This window comes from Monomorium pharaonis, chromosome 4 (assembly GCF_013373865.1).
Source record: "Monomorium pharaonis isolate MP-MQ-018 chromosome 4, ASM1337386v2, whole genome shotgun sequence".
Lineage (NCBI taxonomy): Eukaryota > Metazoa > Arthropoda > Insecta > Hymenoptera > Formicidae > Monomorium > Monomorium pharaonis.
In genome coordinates this window covers 16,986,153-17,012,290 of record NC_050470.1, presented here as the reverse complement: position 1 = coordinate 17,012,290, position 26,138 = coordinate 16,986,153, and the positions used below count along the sequence as shown (strand labels likewise).

The 26,138-nt window shown below is 33.2% G+C and overlaps 1 long non-coding RNA gene across 2 annotated transcripts; it reads left to right on the top strand.

Moving 5' to 3' along the window:
• Positions 1-9,091: 9,091 nt before the first annotated feature.
• Positions 9,092-19,543, top strand: LOC118645257. Of its 2 annotated transcripts, XR_004963025.1 has the most exons (4): positions 9,092-10,167; positions 18,417-18,570; positions 18,734-18,908; positions 19,330-19,543. It is a non-coding gene; the product is annotated as an uncharacterized LOC118645257 (long non-coding RNA). The 2 variants fall into 2 exon arrangements; XR_004963024.1 differs by having other exon boundaries at positions 18,734-19,543.
• Positions 19,544-26,138: the final 6,595 nt, after the last annotated feature.

Sequence of the window (26,138 nt, the reverse complement as noted above, 5' to 3'; positions counted from 1 at the left end):
ACAGAGAAAATTAAAGCTATTATTGATTTTAAAAAGCCTAAAACATTTCTAGACTTACGAAGATTTTTAGGAGTCATTAATTTCTATCGCCGGTGTTTAAAAGATGCTGCTAAACATCAAGCTATTTTGACAGATTATTTAAAGGACAGTAAGAAGCGTGATAGAAGACTAATTATTTGGACACCTGAAGCGGAGGAAGCTTTTCGTTTTTGTAAAGAAGAACTTACCAAGATTACTACTTTGACTCATCCTGTTCCTGCAGTTCCTCTTATTCTTTCTTGTGATGCTTCTGATTTTGCTATTGGAGCGGCCTTGGAACAAATTATTGATGGGATTTCCAAACCGATTGCCTTTTTCTCTAAAAAATTAAATGATACTCAATGTAATTATAGCACTTATGATAGAGAGCTTCTTAGTATTTATTCTGCTATTAAACATTTCAGATATCTTCTTGAAGGACGTGAATTTATTATTCAAACAGATCATAAACCTTTAATATTTGCCTTTCATCAGAAGATGGATAAAGCTTCTCCTCGGCAAATTCGTCAACTGGATTTTATTGCACAATTTTCCACTGACATCAGACATATTTCTGGAAGAGATAATATTGTTGCTGATTTATTTTCAAGAATTAATGCTATTTCTTTGCCTGTCATTGTTTCTCTTGAAGATCTTGCTAACTGTCAAAAGGAAGATGAAGAACTTAAATCTCTTTTTAACAATTCTTCTCTTAAGCTACAAAAATTAATTCTTACTGGTTCAATTTCACCTATATTTTGTGATTGTTCCACTGAGAATATTCGTCCTTATGTTCCTTTACGTTTACGAAGAAGAATTTTTGATATTGTTCACGGTTTGGCTCATCCTAGTGGTAGAGCGACTTTAAAACAAATTCAACAAAAATTTGTTTGGCCTTCAATTAAAAAAGACATTAAAGAATGGTCAAGATCTTGTCTTTCTTGTCAGCGTTCCAAGATTTCAAGACATAACAAAAATTTACCTGTCAAGATTTCTGTTCCAGATCAACGTTTTCAACATATACATCTTGATTTAATTGGACCTCTTCCTGTCTGTCAAGGTTTTCGGTATTGTCTTACTATGATTGATCGGTTCTCCAGATGGCCTGAAGCTGTTCCTTTATCTGAAGTCACTGCTGATATTGTTTCTACGGCCTTTTATTCACACTGGGTTGCAAGATACGGTGCTCCATTTACAGTCACTACGGACCAAGGTCCTCAATTTGAAGCTGCTTTATTTAAAGCTCTTACTAATCTTATTGGCTGTGAGCGTGTCAGAACTTCTGCTTATCATCCTGCTTCTAATGGAATTCTGGAAAGATGGCATCGTACCTTGAAGAGTGCTATCATGTGTCATGCTAAGAATAATTGGATTGAAGTTTTACCCTCCGTTTTACTTGGACTTCGGACTTGTTTTAAAGAAGATTTACAAGCTTCTCCTGCTGAAATGCTTTATGGATCTACTCTTCGTTTACCTGGAGAATTTTTCATTGATGAAGATTTGCCTGCGGATCCTGAAATTTTTATTGAAAAACATAGAGAACATATGAGATTGATTAAATCCAGACCTACTGCTCATCATTGTAAAACTACTCCTTTTCATCATCCTGCTTTGTCTGATTGTTCTCATGTTTGGCTCAGAGAAGATTGTTTAAAGAAATCACTTCAACCACCTTATTCTGGCCCTTTTCGTGTTGTTAAACGTGTTAATGAATACCTTTTTACTATTGATATTGCAGGTAAAATTGTTAACGTCTCCACGGAACGTCTCAAACCAGCCTTTTTACCCAAGGAAATTCCTCTGGATCATCTTGCTGTTTCTTTTCCTGCCACTTCATCCATTCCTTCAGTTTTGCCTTCTCGACCTTTAAGAACATACTGTGGTCCCAAGAAGAAAGTTCGTTTCGCAACGTAGAACGTCGCTGGGGAGGGAGTACTGTGGCAGCCCTTGCGATTTATTCCCCATTTTTAGTTATTTTCTAGTTTCTTTATTTATTTGTTATCAAACTAATTTCAAGCAATTTATGTTTCTTAGATACTAAAAAAAGGAATGTTGTTTATTAAAAAAAGAAATTATTTATTCTTTTGTAAGCTTGATATTAGTAAACACGTATAACTTTACAAAGTCTATTTATTTCATAAGTATAAGATAAATTAGGGAAATCATTCCCATAGTTGTTTGTTGTTTGTTTTGGTTTTTGGTTTGGAGCTGTCAAGCCGAGAGTTACCGCTTTCTTGTGCTTTTAATAAACCGTTTTCTTAAACAAAACGTGTTGCTTTATTTCATGCGCGGGCGAGTGCTCGGGAGTGCGCGAGCGTGTGCTGTGCGAGCGTGTGCGAGTGCACGGCGCGGAAAGCGTTACAATACTATTGAGTTTATTATAGTTAAAATAAAAATTATATTTTAACAGTTAAAGTCAAATATTTTTGGTAATATATTAAAATATTTATAAAATACATTGGACAATTAAAAAAAGTTACCCGATCAAAAATTTTTTATGTAAAAATATATAAAAATCTGTAGAATTATGTATCAAAAATGTCCATGCAAAATTTTATATTGTATATTTTTATATAATTTTACATAATTTTATATACTTTTACATAATTCTGATATAATTCTATAAATTTACACATACTTTTACATGAAACATTTTTTATTGAGAAAAAATTATTCATATGTAATTATATATAATTATATATAATTGTAAATAAGCAATTTTTTTCCTGGCAAAAATTTTTTTATACAAGAGTATGTATAAATCTATAAAATTATATTAAAATTATATAAAAATATGTAAAATTAAATAAAAATATACAATGTAAAATTTTGCATGGACATTTTTGATACATAATTCTACAGATTTTTACATACTTTTACATGAAAAATTTTTGATCGGGTATTGATTAAAAAAATGATTTTTTTCATAAAATCCCGTTAAATTTTAATCGTAAAGCAGCAAATTAGATTGTCCAATACATTTATATCAATATATCTAATTATATTGGTCAATATTTATTTGATCAATATTGGAAATATTGTTTCCAAATAAATTGGTTGGCCCAATTTTGAACCAATATTGAACCAATATTGCTGTTTGGAAAAATTGGCTAAATAAAGTGAAGCGTTTATTTCACAATATTGGACCAATATTGAGAATATCGCCTTTACATTATTTTCCAATATTGCGCCAATGTTTTGTGCTACTAAGATGGAATGAAATAACTTTATTATATATCGTTAAATTTTTATATTAAAATAACTTTTAATTTGGTTAATTAAAAATTTTCCAAATTTTGAGAAAAAGTTGTAAGTAATAGGGCTAAATTTTTAAAAAAATTAAAAAATTATGTAACACTTAAAGAATATTCTTGAAGCCATTCAAATTTTGTTTAAACAAGATACCACATACGCGCGCTTCGCGCGCGCTATTTAACTTTTCATTTTTTTATTTTTAAATGAATGATAATTGCTTAGATAACCATCTATACAAATTTGACAGCTGTCAAAATTCCATCGCAATGATAGTTACTCTCGCAACACGAAGTAAGCGCAGTGAGAGAACCAATCAACATCGCGGACAAGCGACAATAATACAATGATAACATCTTATTACAAATTTTTTTTGTATTTTTTATAGTTTTAACAATATTCGCTTCAAAAAAATTTTTTTTTTAACAGAGCGTTTTACTTTTTTAATGTGCAAGAACGCATATAAAAAAATACATGTCTCTTATCCGTATGTCTATATTTCAATGTATACTCTATAATACTCTGTAATAATTATTTTAACAAATAAAATAACACTTTTATTCTAATATTGATTTAAATTTTTTGGGAGTATGACAAACATTCTTAATTATTGTTTCTAAAAATTATAAATAGAATTTTTGTAATATGATTAAAATTTAATAAACAACTAATTACTTTTTCAATCAACAATGTTTGATTTTTTTCATTAATTGATTAATCGTGAGTATTCTCATTATTTAATTATTAATTTTTAATCGATTACTTCAGTTATGCTAAAATCGATTAAACAAAATTATTTGACAATTTGAATTAATTTCAATTAATTATATTAACCGTGAATATATATTTTTAAAATTTTTAGTCAATTATTTTAGTCACCAAATAAATTATAATCAATTAATTCTCAACACTGCTTTTCAAACTAGCTTTTACCATTACTTTCACACCCAGATATAGAATAGTTGATACGTTTTAGTTACTCCAAAAGCTTCGGAAGTTCAATGCTCAATGGATAGTTGCGAAGAAACTCTGGGCTGAAGAGTACTAGTATAGAAGTGAAAAGGAGAGGAGAAGTTTTAACGGGGGTGAGAGGATGAAATTGACGAGACGACCAAACGATGAGGCGACAAGCGATAGAGGAACGAGTGTCCGTGAGAACGGAAGCGCAAAGGAATACCTTTGATAGAAAATACATAGACGGGATCGCGGTTAAAAGGATTTCGCGAATTAAGATGCGATAACGAGCTCCGTTCACTCTCGAAAAGCCGTCCTTAAGAGGATCACTACGACGCGCCGCCACGTCGATTTCGCAGTGATTGGCTGATTATCCGACAAAGTAATACGCTGTTTATTGTCTGTCCAATCTGACACTTCAACCCAGAGACAAGAGATCCTCTTCACTGTACTGATATCTCGGTAGTGTTAGAGAAATAAAAGTTGCAAAAAATGACAAAAAATTAATACGCAGTAATTGCATAAACATCAGCAATGAGATATATCAGTACAGGAATAATACAAAAGAATAATTTATGTATTTTTATCCTAGTGGAATCTTAATTAAAATTTTGATAAAGTTTTATTAAATTTTATGTTTACTTTGACCAGTAATTTTATCAAAAGTTTATCAATAATTTATTATTTTCAATTAAAGTCATGTTATAATAAATTTGTGGAATATCTGCAATTTTTCGTTGTCATATAAAAAATTCATTATAATTGTAAAGTTTTTAATTAGTTTTTAATAAACAAAATAATAAAATTAATAATTTTTGGAGTCAGCATGGCCCGACCATAGATCTAGGATATATAAACCTCGCGTTTGGCTAGAAAGCTGTACAAACTTTAAAAGAAGACAGCATCCTTTCATGGTGTATCTTTCTCTGTCTATCAATACTTATTCTACGAATCAACGAAGACTTCTTTCCCCCACTATGTGTTGTTAGACAGAAAAGTGACTACCATGAACATAGGCTCATTCTCTCTCTCTCTCTCTCTCTCTCTCTCTCTCTCTCTCTCTCTCTCTCTCTCTCTCTCTCTCTCTCTCTCTCTCTCTCTCTCTCTCTCTCTTTCTCTCTCAATATAATTTTAGTATCCGAATTATTTTATACTCATGTTATTGCGACAGAAACGAGTGAGGAATGAAATAATGTTATCAACATTAACTTCACACATGCATACGCACGTATACACGCGCGCGCGCGCGCGTACACACACACACACACACACACACATACACACACACACACACACACACACACACACACACACATATAATTTCACGGTAGAATAAAAATAGCTTTTTGCTGTTTTTTTATAATAACTGAAGAATTGTTTTGGAAAAACACATGTGCGTTATTTGGAATATTTATATATTAACACGATTTTTATTCGCGTTTTATTTCAACAACAATAAATGCACCATATCACAGTAACAGAAAATAGAAGTTAACAACAACTTACAATAAATAATTTGAGATAATCATCCTACCTTAAATTTTTGAATAAATAGAAAAGAAAGTCAGTTTCGTCCAACGTCAAACAATAAAATAAGATAAGAATAATAAGATAAACTAACATTAATATAGATCAATTGATAAGTTTATATATAAGTTATTGAGCAAAGTTAATAAAAAAGTACAGTTTAATTAACTACAGAAACTTTTTATTACTTTTGTAATTATTATAACATTTCAATATTAATAACTTTTTATTATATAAACTTTCATTTTTACTAAGTTTTTATTGAAATGTTGTCTGTGTGATGTTCATTAAACACAAAAGTTTATTAAACACTTTTCCGCAAAATATAATTCAAATTTTGTTGTATATTTTTAGATTTTCATGCTACGTTAAAGTCATTAAAATTTTATCACAATTTTGTTAAAATTTTATATCAGAGCATACTTTTTAATACTTTAGCTTTAAAAATGTGACACATTAATTGCAATAATATGTTATTAATAAAATATTGTTAAATAAATATATGTGTGCGCGCACGTATTTGTATAATTACTATGTATAGTTCTATGTAAAAGAATAATTACTATACATAGTTTTATGTATAAGTTGATATATAGCGAATAAATTTATTAATTTGTTTTCTTTTGTAATAATGCTGGATATATTTTTCTACTTCTATTAGTTTTCAATAATGTACCATGTTTTGTTACATTTTTTCAGCACAAAACATTCGGATTTTATTATGCTTATTTCCATTATTTAACTATTTATTATGAGGAGATACAATAAAATATGCATTATAGCAATAAAGAATTAATTTAAGCAATACTCAATGAAAATTGGCTGCTTACAAGCAATAAAGAAGGACATGATCGGGAGACAATAGCCTTCAATCTTTCTGAAGGGAGACCTTTATATCCACACCACGTCACCTATTATCACGTTAACAGCTAATCATCTACAATCCCTTGTTCTACCATGTTAGGGGAATCCGGGAGGGTGACATTCGGACGGTGAGCAGAAAAATATAGGCAACTCCACGTATTTATAACTTTCGGCAAATCGTATCTCAGCTGTATCAAAATTGAAAATTATCATAATTCTAAATAATATCAGTTTGGCATTGCACATTTACAAATTTGTTAAGAATCTTCATGATCGTATCAAATATACGACCGATGTCCTGAGACGAGATGATCTCACTACAGAGAGTGGAGAATTAGAATGGGAGATGGATTGTTATACCTAAACAAATCACGGGATTGTTTGCAGTGGCATCGTTTCACGCATGAACCCGCCGTCAGGCCGTTCTTTACTTTTTTCTCAAGAGTTGATGCCACTTGAGCGAGCTCGAGTATAGGCAAATGCGAGGAGGGCTGCTCTCTCGGTCGTGGCATTGGCTACCCCGCGGAGCGGACGGCTTTGATCTACTCTAGAACTAACCCTGCTGTTATTTTATCCACTTCGACGATGCTCTAGAGACTGCGAGATTCCATTGCGCGTCATTCAGTCATTGCGGGTAAAGGAATGACGCCCGTGCAATTGTTTTTTGGTCTCCACTTGAGAAAAAGGTGCTCCTTTCTCTGAAGTCACTCTCTTTGTTTCTCTTCCCAGTTATGCTTATTACAGTATGGCTTCGTTAGACAAATGCCAAACCAATTCGCAAATGTAACACTCGAATATTCTTGTTTACTTGTATTTATGAGTATTTATGACATAATTAATATCAAATAATTTATCGAAAAATTCAAAAAAATCCGTTGTCTATGATTATGAGAATAACCTTTACTTAAAAAATTTTATAAAGCAATAGACATATTGTAATCAATTTAAAATATTTTTTTGCAAAAAGAATTAAAGTACCTTTTTATGTATATTTCTTTCTATTTCATAATGCTTATATGTAACTTTGAGATGCAGTTATTGGATTCTGAACAATTGAATAAAGGAAAAAATTAAGCGATTATAAACTAAATATAGCGTTATGGAATTCACGATATTGTGTATAATATGTTGAATTTTGGGGGAATAAGCTTAAATTACTTCTTTACATACTGTAAAGTATGTAAATAAATTTAGACGCTATAACATGGTCACTGATCGTGAATATTTATTTTGTATTGTCATGAAAGTTGCATTTTAGTATTGCACTTTTCTGATACTTTTCTGTGATTAAAGAAAAAGCAGGGGCGATAAAAGGATCCTGGTATCCCTGGCAATTCAAGGTCTCACTAAAGTCTAGGTATGAAATTTTAGGCCTTGTAACATCGGAACAAATAAAATTTTTTTTTAATAAAAAAATTTTAAAGTTCATTGTAAAGTAATTATCTTATTTTAACCAAACTTTTATTTAATGTAAACTAATTTTTTAAAAACTATATGATTTAGTGTTTATTGTTTTTTTTAATTTATTGAACAAAGTGTTTGATATTTGCGTTGTTAAAAATCTGCAATCAGCAATCGATTTAGAAAAAAATATAATTTACAAAAACTAATCTTTGCAATTATTGATATGGAATAAATTATCATTTTTAATATTTTATGTATTTTTAAAATTTCACATTTCTTTAATAATAAACATATTATTATATCTTTAACAAAAAATTTTGCATTTAAAAAGAAAAAATTATTTATAAAGCATTTTATCGCAAGTAGTAGTATTGTACAAAAATTACATTGACAAATAAGGAATTCTCTTCCTTCTCCCGTGCATTGATTGATGACCAGGTCTTTAAAAAAATGCAGTAATGGTCTTAAGGAGAAGGTGGTATTATGACCAGTTGTATTATTTCTGTTATTAGCTGACGAATTCCAGTAATTATTTATGAAACCATTTGTTTAGTAGCCTACCGTTATGAAGTGACGCTAATATGACAATACACAATAACCAACGTTTGTTATAAGACATTTTTAATTTCGAGCATTTCGAAACTTTTTTAAGGTACATTTTAACATTTTATTACCCATACTTCCTTATTCCTTTTAAACTTAAACGTATTATCACACAAATGTATGTACACTTGAGTATTTCTTATTATTTAACTTTTTATTTAATTGTAGTACATTTCGAGTTATACAAAATTAAACAATGACATAAGATTTTATTAATATAGCCACCTAAGCTGCTGGTAATATAGTCACTTTTGATCGTTTCTATATTGAAAAAATTTCTTGATATATCAATTATTTATTATTCTACTGTTAACCAATAATTCTTGACATGTATAAATTATTATCGCGGCAGAAGAAAAAGATTATAAACCTAAAAATCCTACTTTTATTAAATAAGTATATTTATCTTTATTTCTCTTCTCGATTATGCTACAGTTTTTTCTAACCTAACAATTTATTTTATATAAATATATAATTTTGTAACAAAATATTGTAACTTTTTTGAACAGAACCACTTTTTTACATTTATTTTTGTGATGGCCGTATTATCATTCTTATTTCTTTTCGATCCGTTATGCAGTGTCATTACATTTTCATAAATAATTTATATTAGGTGTACAACTTTGCTTCTGCCATCTTTTTTCGAAATTCGAGGCTTTATTGTGAAAAACTGGTTATACATTTACGATTCAAAGTATTGTCCATCGCTGGCTACTACTTTCTCCCATCTTTCTGGCAGCATCACGGAGCGAGCGAAATAGTGACGCTGATTTGCGATCCGCGAGACACGTATCCCACCAAACACCAAGTTACATGTAACGTTCCTGTTAGTTGTAATTTCCCACTCACCAATGTAATTGTAATATAACACACGCATTATATTACAATTACATTGTTGAGTGGGAAATTACAACTAACAAGCATGTTACATGTAACTTTGTGTTTGCTGGGATGATTTGGCGCGCGACGGGATCCCGTGCGTGACGGGTTATCGCGTCACACTTCGCTAAAAGTCTCTCGCGATAGTTCCGCGCTTGCCGCGAATAGCCGGTCGCGACGAGATCGTTCTTTCGTATTATCACGTCACGCGTACACTCGACAGTTTCCTGATGAGAGAACCGTAGAGACATCACTTGTCAGGAGCGATTGTTCAAGCTCCGGGGATCACTTGGTCGAGAGGTTATACTTTGATGCTTAAATATTATTGAACGTGTTTTACGGCGGTTGAGATTCTGGTTCGTGAAATCCGACTTCCCCGATGCTCGATCCTCCCGGTCACGACGGTGTGATTTTTAATGTGGTTCGGACTGGCCGATCCAGCCTCACGTCACAAGGATGAGCCGCGGTTGGTTGCGCATCTCAGCAGGCTCGGTCGCGCCGATCGTGCACGCGCCGGCTTTGTGCTCCGATCCACGCAAGTTGGGTGCTCCGGCCCCTGGTGCCTCTCACGGCGCCGATTGTGATATGCGACACCGGGAAAGACCGCGCAGCTGATAACCTGCGGGTAGGATTCCGTCGCGATCGGCGCCCGATCCACGACATGCTGTAATTGTCAAAATATTTACAACTTTTATTTAATTAGCTTTAATAAAACTATAAATAAATGTCTTTTATAATAATTTATAATAATTATACTAATTTTTATTCTTTGCTTCATTAGTAATGTATATTGATAATAATTGCCCACACCTTGGTTGTGGAATTGTGACCACATGCACAATTCTACGTCACTTCATCTCTTCAATCATCGACATCAATGTAAAATTAATTAATCAGAGAGCAACATAACTCAAATTTTACACTGGTGTCGATGAGATCGATGAGATGTTGTGTGATATATAGAATTGTGAATCAGTTAAATATTACTGTAAATGTCAATCAATATTCACAACAATTAATTAGCTTGAATAAAACTATAAATAAACGTTTTTAATAATACTAATTTTTATTCTTTGGTTTACTGTTAACATATGTAATGCCAGTATTTTGATGACAAAAGATGGTTCTTATCTTTACAACGTTCATAAATATTTAACCAATGCACAACTCTACGTCACACTTCATCTATTTAATCATCGACATCAATGTAAAATTAATTAATCAGAGAGCAACATAACTCAGATTTTACACTGATGTCGATGAGATAGAGGAGATGTTGTGTGATATATAGAATTGAGAATCAATTAAATATTGCTGTCAATCAATATTCACAACTATTAATTAGCCTGAATAAAACTTTAAATAAATGTTTTTAATAATACTAATTTTTATTCTTTACTTTACCAGTAATATATAAAAAAAATTACAAAATCCAAGATAATAATTTTGATTATATCAAATTCAACCTAAGTGATATATAATCTATAAAATACATGATGTACAACAAAATGCATAACATCCAAACAAAATTATCTTTTTAAAGAAGGTAAAAAAGCCAAGTGGTTTTTCCGTCAGGAAAAAATTACAAAATTAAAGAATACTTTTGATAAATTCAACTTAAGTGAAATTTTTTTATAACGAAAAAAATCACGAATTCAAGGTAAAACTTTTGATCAAATTCAACCTAAGTAATATATATTACTGAAATGGTATAACTTTGATTATTAAAGTGACAATTATTTTAAGCAAAAATTATTGTATTCACACACAAATTAATTTCTTTACAAAAATAACAATATGTAAATATTTTGCGCCAATTAAGAATAAATACTACAAAAGAGAGTATCAAGTTTTTCTCTACAAAAATAATGATATGAAGAAATATGCGCTAATCTATAAAAATAGATGTTTATTTTTTGGCTAGCATTCATAGTTTGAATTTTTATTAAGCTTGTATCAGACTAGAGATTGGTATTGAGATTGAATTGAAATGTAATCAATTAGAAACAAAACCAATATTTTTTAACTTTGCTTTGAATGGTTAAATTCCAATAAATATTTTACTATAAAAACTTGGCGGCGCCGCTAAACCGAATAACTTGCCAGCTCTCTTTTTTTTGTGGTGCATCTGAATGTGTGTGTGTGTGTGTGTGCGTGCGTGCGTGCGTGCGTGCGTGCGTGCGTGCGTGCGTGCGTGCGTGCGTGCGTGCGTGCGTGCGTGCGTGCGTGCGTGCGTGCGTGCGTGCGTGCGTGCGTGCGTGCGTGCGTGCGTGCGTGCGTGCGTGCGTGCGTGCGTGCGTGCGTGCGTGCGTGCGTGCGTGCGTGCGTGCGTGCGTGCGTGCGTGCGTGCGTGCGTGCGTGCGTGCGTGCGTGCGTGTGTGTGTTTAATATATAACTTAGTTTATAAGAAAGCAATTTTTAATATCCTAATCTTTTATGCGTGCTTACCTCCAAATGTCTCTCTTTCTTTCTCTTGTGCGTGGGTGTATAATGTTATTATTAAAATACGCGTATTTAAGACGCTTATTTTATTTAAGAATACCAACCAATCATGAAATGGGCCTTAATTATATACTCGCCCTTACGTTCAGTTGATCAACCTGTGGCGTCTCTAATGCACTAGCGCTAAGAGATGGTTTTTCCAGAATCTTCGTAAGTTGGTCTGTCGTCACGTACATAAGATCGGGTGCTTACATTTCTTCACACAACATTGTAACATATATTGTCTAAATACATGCACTATCTAATCAGTATCACTAGCCGTATTCGTTATTCCATCAAATTATGAGACTTAATTGCTGTTTTATTGGTACTAGATTTTGTGTTGTGGTTAAGAGAGGTTAAGAGAGAGAAAATACGCGCAGTAAACCTTACAAAACGGAAAGCGTACTTAATACTGGTTCTCTGGAATAATCGAAATAAGACGAAACCATGGCTGATGAAAGTTTTAGTCGTGATATTCGAGTGACAAAGCTTTCGAAGGTAACATACAACTGGAAGATTGAGATTCGGGACGCTCTGGAAAGTTACCGAATATGGGAAATCGCTAGCGGAATTGCTAACAAACCACAAGAGATAAGTAATTCAGATGGCACCGTAACAAATAAAAAGGAAATAGAAGAATGGAAAGCGAAAGATAGCAAAGCTCGCTCGATCATTCGGTCAACGCTGGATGATACGACATTCGATCAAGTATGTGATTGCGAATCGTCAGCGGACATCATAAAGAAAATTAAAACTGTCTTTGAGCCAAAAACATTAAACGTTTTACTAGAGCTACTACGTGAATTCTTTAGTTATTCATGGAAACCGGAAAGTACTGTCGGTACGTTCGTAGCAGGGCTTAAAGTTATTGCTCGTCGAATTGAAGCGCTGGAATCTGATGATTTCGGAAGAAATTTCAATAAAAAACTTATGATGGCAAAAATTCTCGGATGTCTACCAAAAAATTTTGACAATTTCGTAACAAGCTGGTCGCTTTTATTGGAGGACATATCACTGAAATCTTAGAAAAACTCACTATGTGGAACGAAGTATCACGGAACGTTTTGATGAAGTCACATGAAGTTCTTAAGGCTCAATCAAAACCAGGAAGTAATCAATCGAAGAACATGGTAAATAAGAAATTTCAGGGTAAATGTCATAAATGTGGTAAAAAGGGACACATGCAGAAGGACTGTTGGTCGAAGTTAGAGAAGCCAGCGTCATCCGAAGAAAAGAAGACAAAGGAAAAATTAAAGGATCAAAAAGAAGAGTCTAGTCTGTCAGCATCATCAGCTTTTAAAATAAATAAAGAAAATAAGATTATTGCAGATTCCGGAGCAAGTGTTTATCTGACAGGAAACATGGAGTGGTTTTCGTCGTTACGTAAGCTCACTACGCCTTTAGTATTAAATATCGCTAATGGTAACGCTTTACAGGCAACCCATGTAGGCAGCATTGATGTCGAGAAATCAAATGATGGCAAGAAATGGGAAAGCCGTACGTAGGAGCATGTATATTATGCAAAAGACATGAATGGTGAATCCTTGTTTTCAACAACGTTCATGGAAATAAGCAAAGGATACGGCTTCTACCACGGAAATGGAATCATGCGATTAAGCAAAGGACGACAAACCATCTTAAGTGGAGAAAGAATTGGAAATCAATATGTTCCTTATATTCGAGTCAAACCACCATCGGTTTCTGTAAAAGCAGCGCAACCAATTGAATTGTGGCATCAACGATTGGGACACGTGAGTAACGCAATGATTCGAGCAATGTACAAAAACAATCTCACGGAGGGTCTTGAAGTAATCTTTTCAAAACAAAACGGTTGCGACTCATGTCACTATGGCAAGCAGACGATAAGTCGACATCCTAATCGAGAAAAGCGAGATTGTTTACCTGGTCAACGTTTTCACTCGGATGTCTGTCATGTTGGGATAACGTCGTGGAACAAATGCAGATACTTTCTGACGATGAAAGACGAAGCATCCGGTTTTCGCAGGGTTTTCTTTATGAAAACAAAGGATGAGGTCTCAAGTATACTAAAGCAGTTCTTCATCGATGCGGAAAGAGAAACAGAAAGAAAGACAATTTCTCTTAGGACGGACAATGGAACAGAATACGTAAATAAAAACGTAAAAGAAGTCCTTAAGTCCATGGGCATTATTCACGAGTTATCACCGCTTAATGTCAAACAGTGCAATGGAATGGCGGAACGAGAAAACAGGATCCTATGCGATACCGCTCGGTCGATGTTGTTTAACACTGATTTATCAAGAACGGATTGTCATCTACTTTGGACGGAAGCTATCGGAACGGCAGCTTAGAAATCGAGTTCCAAATCGAGGGATCTTAAACACGACGCCGTATGGCGAATGGTATGGCAGAAAACCTGATGTTTCTCACCTTAAAGTCTTTGGTGCAAAGGCTTTTGTACATATTCCTAGTACAATGAGACGGAAAATGGATCAAAAGTAAAAAAAAGCAGTCTTTGTCGGATATGATCGGTTAACTGATAAAGTATATCGAGTTTTTGATCCTATCAAAAAGTTTGTAGAAAGAGCTTCTGATGTTGTGATTTAGGATGCAACGGACAAGGACCTGGTTTTGTTTCCCATACCGGCCGACGAGCAAAAGGAGGTTTATGAAAAACCGTGCGAATCGTCAATTTCAGAAAAAGATAAAGGTGAGGTGGATTTAAACAATAACTATGAGCAAACGATAAATGACACAAATGAAAAGAAGAGAGGACGACCAGTAAGTTCAAAAAATTTTCAGAAGCCAGTACCTGCATCGGACAGGCAACTAAGAAGCAGGTCAGATAAATCAGCTGTGCATAGCTGTGATGCGAGTATCAATGGATCCAGTGTCATATGAAAACGCAATAAGTAGAGAAAATGGGCATCTTTGGAAGAAAGCCATGGATGAGAAGATGCTGTCATTAAAGAAAAATCAAGCATGGGAGTTGGAAGAACTGCCGAATGATCGATCTGTGGTCGCATGTAAGTGGGTTTTCAAATCTAAACTGAAACCAGATGGAACTGTTGAGCGTCATAAAGCAAGACTAGTTGCTCGCGGTTTCCATCAAACAAGGGGAGTTGACTATTTCGAGACGTTCTCTCCTGTAGTGCGCTACGAATCTGTAAGAGCTGTTCTAGCAATAGCGGCTAAATACGATATGGAGTACAATTTGATTTATCAAAACGGCGTTCCTCAACGGTCCACTTGAAGAAAACATCTATATGCATCAATCAGAAGGATATAAAGATGGAACCGACCGCGTGTGTCACTTAAAACGAGGTCTCTATGGCCTGAAACAGGCATCCAGAATCTGAATAAGACTTTTAACGACTTTGTAATGGAACGCGGCTTAACGCGATCAAATTCAGATCCATGTATTTTTATGAAAAATTACAACACAGATGACTGGATGATTCTATGCTTATACGTGGACTTATGGTTTGTAGAAACAAGAAATTATTTGAATACTTCATTTCCTCGTTAAAAAGGAAATTTGAAATTATTTGCCACGAGCCATCAAGCTATGTTGGTATGGAAATAAAACGTAATAGAAAGATGAAGACTATCAGCATTAATCAACAAGAATATGTATCCCGAATGTTGTCCCGTTTTGGCATGGAGAATTGTAAAACGACAGCGTCGCCAGTTAATACTTCCGTTAAATTATCAGAGCTGAAAAACGAAGAAGTAATCACTGAAAAGAGATTTCCCTATCAAGAAGCAGTGGGATGTCTGAATTATATTGCACAGATATCAAGACTAGACATATCTTTTATTGTGAGTAATCTTGCTCATTTTTCAAATAACCCATCAGAAATACATTGGAGAGCAGCCAAGCAAGTTATGAAGTACCTAAAGAGAACAATTGGCCTCTCACTGTGTTATAATCAAGAAACGCAAGATAAGGTAGTTGGATACAGCAACTCCGATTATGCTGGGGATCCGATAGGAAGAAAATCGACTTCTGGATACATTTTTATGCTATATTGTGGACCAATAGCATGGTCATCAAGCTTGCAGAAGGTTACAGCGCTCTCATCATCAGAGGCTAAATACATGTCCATATCAGAAGCTTTGAAGGAACTTCTATGGCTGCGGTCACTTCTGAAATCTCTTGGTCTAGAGCAAGCAGAAGGAACAGAGCTAAAGGTGGATAATCAAGCAGCAATAGTTTTGTCAAAGAATCCAGAGTTTCACAGGAGGAGCAAAAATATCGGAATACGTTTTCACCGGATCAGGCAGGAGCAAGAAGCTGGAAATGTAACTGTCACATACGTACCATCGGATGAGCAGGTAGCTGATCTAATGACGAAAGGTCTACAATAGACAAAAATCTCAGGATATTTAAAAATCTTAAGAATGATGTCATAAACAAGAGGAGGTGTTAAAATACGCGTGTTTAAGACGCTCATTTTATTGAAGAACTAATCATGAAATGGGCCTTAATTATAAACTTGCCTTTACGTTCAGTTGATCAACCTGTGGCGTCTCTAATGCACTAGTGCTAAGAAATGGTTTTTCCAGAATCTTCGTAAGTTGGTCTGTCGTCACGTACATAAGGTTGGGTGCTTACATTTCTTCACACAACATTGTAACAGATATTGTCTAAATACATGCACTATCTAATCAGTACAACTAGCCGTATTCATTATTCCATCAGTTATACGTATTATTTTAATATATAAATTAATTTGTAAGAAAGCAATTTTGTATTAAAACAAATTATTCCGTTTAGCGGCGCAAAGTTTCTATCGTAAAATATTTTATTGGAGTCTATTGGAATTATTAGAATTTGACCATTCAAAGCAAAGTTAAAGAATATTGGTTTTGTTCCTAATTGATTACATTTCAATTCAATCCCAATATCAATCTTTAGTCTAATACAAGCTTAATGAAAACTCAAACTATGAATGATAGCCAAAAAATAAACATCTATTTTTGTAGATTGGCGCATATTCCTTCATTATTTTTGTAGAGAAAAAACTTAATACTCTCATTTTGTAGTGTTTATTCTTAATAAGCAAAATATTTACACATCGTTATTTTTGTAAAGAAATTAATTTGTGTGTGAATACAATAATTTTTACTTAAAATAATTGTCACTTTAATAATCAAAGTTATATCATTTCAGTAATGTATATTACTTAAGTTGAATTTGATCAAAAGTTTTATCTTGGATTTTGTAATTTTTTTTATTTGTAATTTTTTTCGTTATAAAAAAATATCACTTAAGTTGAATTTATCAAAAGTATTTTTGGATTTTGTCATTTTTTAGTACACTATGCCAAGCTGGTCCCACTAAATACAGAGCATGACCTTGAAGCCGTGAATATTCGGTTTGGCCGTCGACGTGGATGCATGGCCGAAAAGTCTTTATGATTTTCTGCACTTGGGGTTATCGTAATGAACCCATTTTTCGTCCTCTGTCACAATACAATGCAGAAATCCCTTCCGTCTTTACCTTGCAAGTAGCTGTTCACAAGCAAACTAACGCCGTTCAACATCTCTCGGCTTCAACTCGTACGGCACCCAATTCCCTTGCTTCTGAATCGTTCCCATGACTTTCAAGCGTTTTGAAGAAGCTTGTTGAGTCACTCCCAATGATCCTGCCAATTCTTCTTGCGTTTGACACGAGTCTTGATCAAGTAATGCCTCCAATTCTGTATCTTCCAAAACCTTCCCAGACAGCACCTAAGACTAAAGGGTGACAAAAAGTTGACATTTTTAAGTTATCTTTTTGTCAAAGCCAAAAGATATCAGTAAGACATCTTTTCGGCAAGTCGAAAAAGACAACATAAAACTGATACATTTTTGTCATCTATTTTTTGTTACGTTTTCGGCAAAGTTAAAAAAATGATGAAAACATATTTTTGATAAATCTAAAATAATTATTATTTTATATTATTATTTTAAATTTATATTTGACAATAAAATCATTCGAAAAAATTACAAGAATATTCCATTGTACATGTGCTTACAAAGATAAGTAGAATTCACTTGTATCGACCGAGCACTTGTATCGACCTTTGTGCCTGACGATCTGATTAAAGCAAGTGTAGCGAAAATATTAGTTCTATCTATGGTCATTTATGGTGTAGTCTAGCGGAGTTAAGTCGTCCTAGTGCGTGGTTAATTGAAATCTTTCGTGCGCACGAGTGTTTACGGACATATTTAAAGCCGAACAAATTTTTAAACGTGCTTTTTTGCAATTGGTAATAGCATAAATTACTCCGGAGCATCTCTTTATAATTAACTTAAGTTTAGCATTACATATAAATTAATGTCTAATTTGCAATCGTATAATGAGATCAGTACAATTATAGAAAATATAAGCATATTAATAAGATTAATATGGCATCAAGTAATCAAAGTAACAGCGAAATAAATTTAATCTAATTGCATTTTAGGAGAGGAAAGTCACTGTTATCAGAGAGTAATCTGCGTGCATGTCTATTTGAAACATTAATAACAGATCAGAAGATGGAGATGCAAAGATAGACGAGACAGAAGAAGTCAGGTCAGGAGATGAAGACACAGTGGAACCAGAAGAGGAACTTGAAGGTAATAAAGTGTCTAATATGCAAGAAAATGTTATGCGTACGAATGCAACTTGAATAACTTTTTTTGTAATATTTTTTACAAATTATTTTATAATTTTCTATAATTATCTTATTTTAATTCTTTCAAAGTTTATTTCTATATAAACCATTAATCAATCTTGCAGAAGTGGTTTCGGACGAGGAGTAGCAAATAGCCCATACAATCTGTAAACATCTTCAGGAATGGATGTTGGTTCTGGTAGCTCAGATTAGCATATGAAAGATATTGAAGTATGTATTCTCATGACAAGCAACGTGCAACATGACAACAACAAGCAGCCATCCGAGGAATATCAATAAGTAATTGTGTGTCGATTCTGATTTAATCTGATTTAGTTAATATATTGCAATATTAATTTATATATGTAATGTTTTATGTGCATTTTTTATATTTCATCTTTTTCTAAGAATGATACATATTTTTTTGTTAGAATTGTATGTGTTTATCTATCTGATTGATTTCCATAAAAATTTCAAAAGTAATTTAGTTACACTAATTTTTTCCAAAATAAAAATAGTGATTGTGGCACAGTGAGTTGTGTGTCCGTTCTCTGATTACGTGGTTTTGAATCCAAGTCTCTTGCACAGAGAGCAGACACACAACTCACTGCGCCATAGTCGTTTGTATGGATAAAGTGCTTTTTTCACATTATATTGTAAGAGCTAATAATTAATAGAATTAATCCTTTGATTAAGTATTTTATTTTTGTTTGAACAAAAGGTTTGTCAGATTCAGGATGAGTTGACCCAGCAGATTGCAGTGGATTTCAAATAGATCTTTTCGGGTCAAAATCTAAAGCATTTCAATCAGTTAATGGAAGGATGCTTAGTATTATCAGAATTGCATCCTAAAGTAAAGTATGTACATCATAGAAATATTTGTAGATTTAGTATAAGCAATAACAAACGTACGATAATGTTTGAAGCATCTTTTTTTTATAGGAAAGATCTGCTCGTTTGATTTGTGAATATCCAATTGCAAGAATAAGCACATTGTTTAATGAGAATCAGAATTTTGCCTGGTTGGATAAATCGAAGATATACATGGATTTTAAAGAACATCTGCTTGATTTTGAGACAAAGTTTGGTGCAAAGTTTGGTCTTTCCCCAAGATTTCACAGCTATACAATTCTGCCATATCACGTGTGAAGATTTTATTAAGTTAACGACCAAGAGACGCAATAGATAGACATTAAATTATTGCTTTACATCTATTTAAACTGCGTTTGTATTTATATAAAAATTTATTACATATACCGTATTGTATTATAAATATTATATAATTGATGTAAAAATAAATATTAATTATTGTATTTAATGTGTGCCATTCCGGATAGCACAAAGAGTTCGAAAAAAACTCAATTGTATGTCACCAATTATGAATTTTTTGTGAGATGCAAAAAGAATTATTTTTATAAAAATAATTCTTTTCCATCTAAAAAAAAAAATTCATAATTGATGACATACAATTGAGTTCTTTTTGAACTCTCTGTGCTACCTGGGATGTTTATTAAAATCTAACCTAATCTAACCTAATCTACAAATAGAAACCTGTCTAAAAACACTTACTAAAAGATGACTTATGGTGACTAATTTTAGACATCTTTCATTTTCTTAAGATGACTAAAAAATGTCTAAAATTAGTCACTTTAAAGTCATTTTTTGGACAAGACTTAAAAGTCGACTTAAAGCGGGTCACGAGCCGACCTTTAGTCGTCTTTTAGTTAACTATACGCTCTGACTAAAAGATGTCTTAGACTAAAATATGACCAGTTTTAGTGATGCTTTTAGACGACTTGGTGCCGTCTGGGTTCTCTCTTCCATCGCCATGCCGGTCTTCGACGTCAAAATCACCGTTCTTGAAGCGTTGAAACCACTCTCGGCACGTTTTTTCACTAATAACGGCCTTGCCATATCTATTTGAGAGCATTTGATAAACCTTAGTCGCAGATTTCTTCATATTGAAGCAAAAAATTAAAACCTCCCGCAAATGACGAGAATTTGGCTCGTAAGCTGACATTTTCAATCAAGAATAATTTTATGATGCAGACACAAATCGACTAATATTTCGATGGCGTTATGTTTACAAATGCCTAAGCTTCCCAAGTAGCATGTAAGCTGTAAAATGGCTGCGATAACGTTGTTGCAGTTTATATCACAGCATTTTTGTCTAGCACAGTTACTGCCACAACATTATTGCAACGTTTTGACAATGTTGTAGCAGCAAAAATGGAACAACATTTTTAGGTTTTAAACATGTTGTTGCTGCTATTTGGCTGTACAGCTATGTTGCTATAAAAAAGTTATAATAACTTCTTTGCAGCAAAATAGCTGTACAATCAAATAGCAGCAACAACATATTCGCGGCCGTTTTACAGCTATACATTCGCTATTTTAGTAAATAAATTAATAAGGCATAAAAATAATTTAATAAATAAATCTGTTCTGAATATATAAATTAAGATTTAAAAATATAAATTAATTAAATTAAATTTTAATTTTAAAATTATGTTTAAAGAATAAAAAAATTATTTATTCAACTAGGATTGAACTTGGAATCTTTGCTTTATTAAATTGAGATAAAAAAACTAATGTATATTATTAATTAATAACTGTAAATTACTACAACTTATATTATACAAATAATAATATTAACGCAGACGCAAATTTCTAAGTACGCTAATTACAGAACTACACACAGAGTCTTAAGTACTAATTTTCGAGTTTTATAAATAACGCATGGATTTGTTTAACCGTCGCTGATACATGCTAGATGTAATATAAAATTGATAGTCATGCTACTTTTTACTTTCGCTTTGGAATACAAATTACAGCCAAATTACAGCTATTTTGGCTGTAATTTAGCTTTTAACAATGAACATGCTCGAGCACTAATGGCGCGCAAGCGTGATAAACTGCCACTCTCACTACGTCTCACATGGCGTACATGTAAATACGCTAATCATAGTATAACCTTCAAAAATTGATTTTTGCTGTGCAATAAACTTAACCTAAGTAACACAGTCTACCTATATTAGCTGCGACAGGAAAAAAGTGGTTAGTATAACCTCCCAGCTTTGTTTACAAGCAGCAAATGGCAGTAAATGGTATTTGGCAGCAAATGGTATTTTGCTGGATGTTTAGCTGCAAAAGCGTTGTAACAGCTAATAGAAAAGTCAAAATACTGCAACAGGTATTTCAGCTAATTTGATAGCTATGAAGTCGTTGTGACAGAAACTAAAAAAGCAAAATATAGCCACAGCTATTTTAACTATATTAATAGCTATATAATTGTTATGACAGCTCATATTTTTCCAATATTCCAAAAATATTGCAAAAATATTTGGCAATCCATACAACACATTACAGTTACATTTAGACAAAGAAGGAATATCAGTAAGGGCCGATATTGATCTACTTTAAATTTCTTTCCAAACTATTGCAAATAATTTCTTACGAGAATTGGACATATTTCAGGAATTTTTCAATAAAATAAACATGTAATTAAGGTTAAATAACCTAGAAATCGCATAATAGTTTTATTGTGACGATTTTAAATTTATGTTTCCTGAGATACTAATTTTGAAATTTTTACCTCTTTTAATCCGTTAATATCCAAACGGACGATTTTTTGCAGATTTTTTTGCTGAAAGAATTCATCATGTTCTAGCTCTTTAAAAAATTTAACCCCAAGTTTTTCTTACGTAAAATTTCGTGTTTTTTCAGAATCCGACGTCATTTTTTTTTTAAAGAAAGACGTAAATTTCCACTGACAGATTTTTTTTAATGAACGATATCACATTGAAACTGCTTGAGCTCAATCTTGGAGAGTAAATTTCTTGCATCCATGAACCCCGAACTTCAAGATCAGTGACTAAATTTCTCAAAATTTAACATGGCGCCGACCAAACTGACGTTGTAAAGCTAAAAAATTTTACCGATTTTTTTTCTAGAGAAAAAGGGAATAGTTGGATTAAAATTGTTTTGGTATTAATCGAATAATACTTTTACATGTTTTTTGGGTCGCTGATTGCAAATCCAAGATCAAATTTGTAAAATTCAATATGGCGAATTCAAGATGATGATATATATTGTTGAAATTTCGAAAAATATGGCTAAAGCTCTATACCAGAAGATTATTGAGGGTTGCTCATTCTCAATCAAGAGATATGGATTAGTTTTCAACAAAAGCTGTTAGGAACTGACTCTAACTTGTAAGTACAATAATATTATTGTAATATCTGTTAACTGTCGATAATAATATCCCTGTTGTTCAATCCTGTTATTCTTACGAGGAGGTTGACATAGGTGAAGCTTTTGGGCAGGGGGGGGGTAACGGTTTTTATTTTTCGTTTTTTATTTTTTTTGAGAATTTCAAGATACTTATGGAAAGCCAACAATTTGCTATCGCATAAAATTGAGACTGTCGCAGCCAAAAGAAATTGCTCGAATTTTTCTAAATATTCTTCAAGGACTTAAAAAATTCTGTGTTGAACGTCAAGTCTGTCAATATTCAAAATGTTTTCAGATTTTTCATAAGTAAACTTAATACGTTTTGATAAATAAATATCTCTAAATTAAAAAAAATAAAATAAAATAAAAAACAAAAACAAAAGTAAGAAACAAAAATAAGGACCAAAAACAAAACTAAAAATAAAAAATTAAAACCCCAAAAATTAAAAAACAAAAAAGACTCATAATATCGATCTCTTCGTGGTAAGAGTCGGGCAACAGGGATGTAATTACCCAGGTAACAAATCGTGGAGAAATGGCAATTCCACGTTCACTCCATGACGTGGAACAACATAATTGTTCAATTTTTAATTAAATATGACTTTAAGAAAAGTAAAACACCATACTAATTCTTAGTTATTGATCAATAAATGGGATCTAAAATTTGAATTATCAATGATCAATTATGGACCCTATAAGCGGACATATCTCGAATATAATTATTACTTTAAAACATAAAGTAACTTTTTTCTCAAATATACACCAATTGTTGTACACGTTAAATTGTCATTTCTAGATCAATTATAAATCTTTTTATTCAAAAGCTGTTTCTCTACATTTACTCAATATTTGTTCAATTATATAGAATTGTGACCATGCAACTGCGCATGACAATCGTGACGTAATATACACGTGTATCAAATTACCCCAATCAAGTGACCGACACTATGCGTAGTGAGGCTAGTTCGTGCCGACGAGTTAACATGTTGGAGGACGTTCTTTCCTGATTTCATTTTGCTTATGTGTATGTTAATATAGTGAAACGTATATATTCAAATTGTATATACTAGTGTACAAGTTGTGTACTGCTTGCACGTGGAAATATTTGTTGATAATATTCGATCTATGCTAGTGTTGTAAACGGATTCTTTTTATTTAGTGACACAATTCAATGCAAGATAACTGTTATGTCCAGCTGACTTAACGTTTTTCCCTATCGCTGACCCTTCTAAGAAAAATAGCTAAATAAGAGAAATCATATTCTGACGGTTGATAATAGTAAGATTGTTTGCATAGGATCGCTCTATTGTCACAAGTTTGTGAAATATAGCGATAATTTAAAATTTTATTTCTAAAGAACAACAAATACATAAATCAAAAGTACAGTCATTAAACGAGGACTCTAGTTTCCACCCATAAATAATTTCTAAAAATGACCGTCAGATATGATTCAATTCCTTCTAAGTCTAAAGGAATGTTGAATTTAGAATAAGAAGTATCGTAACAGCTATCTTTATTACCGGACCATGCTCAAACAATGCCTTAGATCGGTACCTAACGTAAAGACAGAAAAAAAGGGGAAATATCGAAACTTGAAAAGGAAAATATCTGAAACATATCGGACAAAGAATTTCCGGAACTATAAAATTTATCGCTCAAGCAAAAACGCGGTTCGGGTTAAACTAACAACCAAAGGCGCAACTCTCTACAAATAATTTACAGACAAATATAAATTCCTTTTTTTCTATCGCCTGTCCCTTAAATAAGAAAATGAAAATTGTAAACCTCTATACTTAGAAGTAATTCGGGCGAAGACCAGGAAAGATGAGCCAGCGATTGGTCATCTAAGCAATGAGTAACCCAGACGAATTTTCCAATAGACAAGCTTCAAATTTGGTAGCTTTGGAAGAGCTTACCAATCCAAAAATGAGACCGCCTACACCCCAACCCTTCCCTTCGAAAAATTTCCTATATAATCGCGATCCCAAAGACCGCGAGCAGCTCTTTTGCTTTTGCCTTATACCGGGAGACCGAGTCCGCCTAAGTCTGCATCTCGCCGAGTTCGGGTATTAGTGCACAGTTAAATGAACTCTACCAAAAGTGAGAAAAACCTTCAACACCTCTGGGACTGGAGGCACTGACGAGTCAACTCCCATCCACCCTGACTCAACCTTAGACTGGTTCCGAGTGACTCATCCACCATCAGGAACTCCGAGTCTGACGACCCGACCTTGATTGACTCCAATCAAAACCAAACGACCCGACCGGCTTGCCGCAACCTCCACTTCTTCTCTTAGGAAAACAGCAAGTAGTAAGTCTGAATAATTTAACCTTCTACTTCTAAATTCTCGTTGCGTAAACTCTAATTTAAATTGTAGTGGTCAATCAATCCACCTATAAAATCAATCGGTCAAACGAAAGACGGAATCGTCGGAGGAGAACCAGGAAGGCACAACTTCTCTTAGATTTAAATTCACCACGACTTCATACACATTTACACGAACCTGAGACTCCCGTGTGTGAATCTCAAGTTCATACACATTTACACGAACCTGAAGCTCCCGTGTGCAAATCTCAAGTTCATACTCATTTACACGAACCAATATGTGAATCTCAAGTTCATACTCATTTACACGAACCAATATGCGAATCTCAAGTTCATACTCATTTACACGAACCAATATACGAATCTCAAGCTCGCTCTCCCTCCTCTCATGCTTTTCCATCATACTCCCCGATTAGTTCTCTTGAACCCGAAAACATTCCATCTCTACCTTCTCCTGCACCATCACTAGAAATAATAGATGAATTTGATCGAGTTTCACCCCGGCCGCGTTATTACCACTATGACGGTACTCAGACGTCATTAATAGAAATACTAGAGCAATTTCCGTTAAAAACAGACCCCTTACTTCAACATTACCGCGATTTTACAGTTAACTCAGAAGCCATAGATCCGGAAGTTTTACTCGACATAGTATCCGCACTCGTTCCCCCTCAGATCCTTGTTTTCACTCCTCACTATTATAATCCTTTAGCCGTTCCTACAGACTTCTTCTATAACTTCTTCTCCCCATCCACTGTTATTATAGAGGAGCTCGTATAAAGAATAGAAATAAGAATAATTCAAAAATGACAAAAATCATCTTTTCCATCTTCCTCCGAATCACATTTGTAATAATTTTAACCAATCAAATTTTAACTTAAATATAAAATCAACACATGTATATATTTATATTTAAAACAGTATTAATCAAACCGAACCCATGTTAAAGATATATAAAATTGTTTAAATTA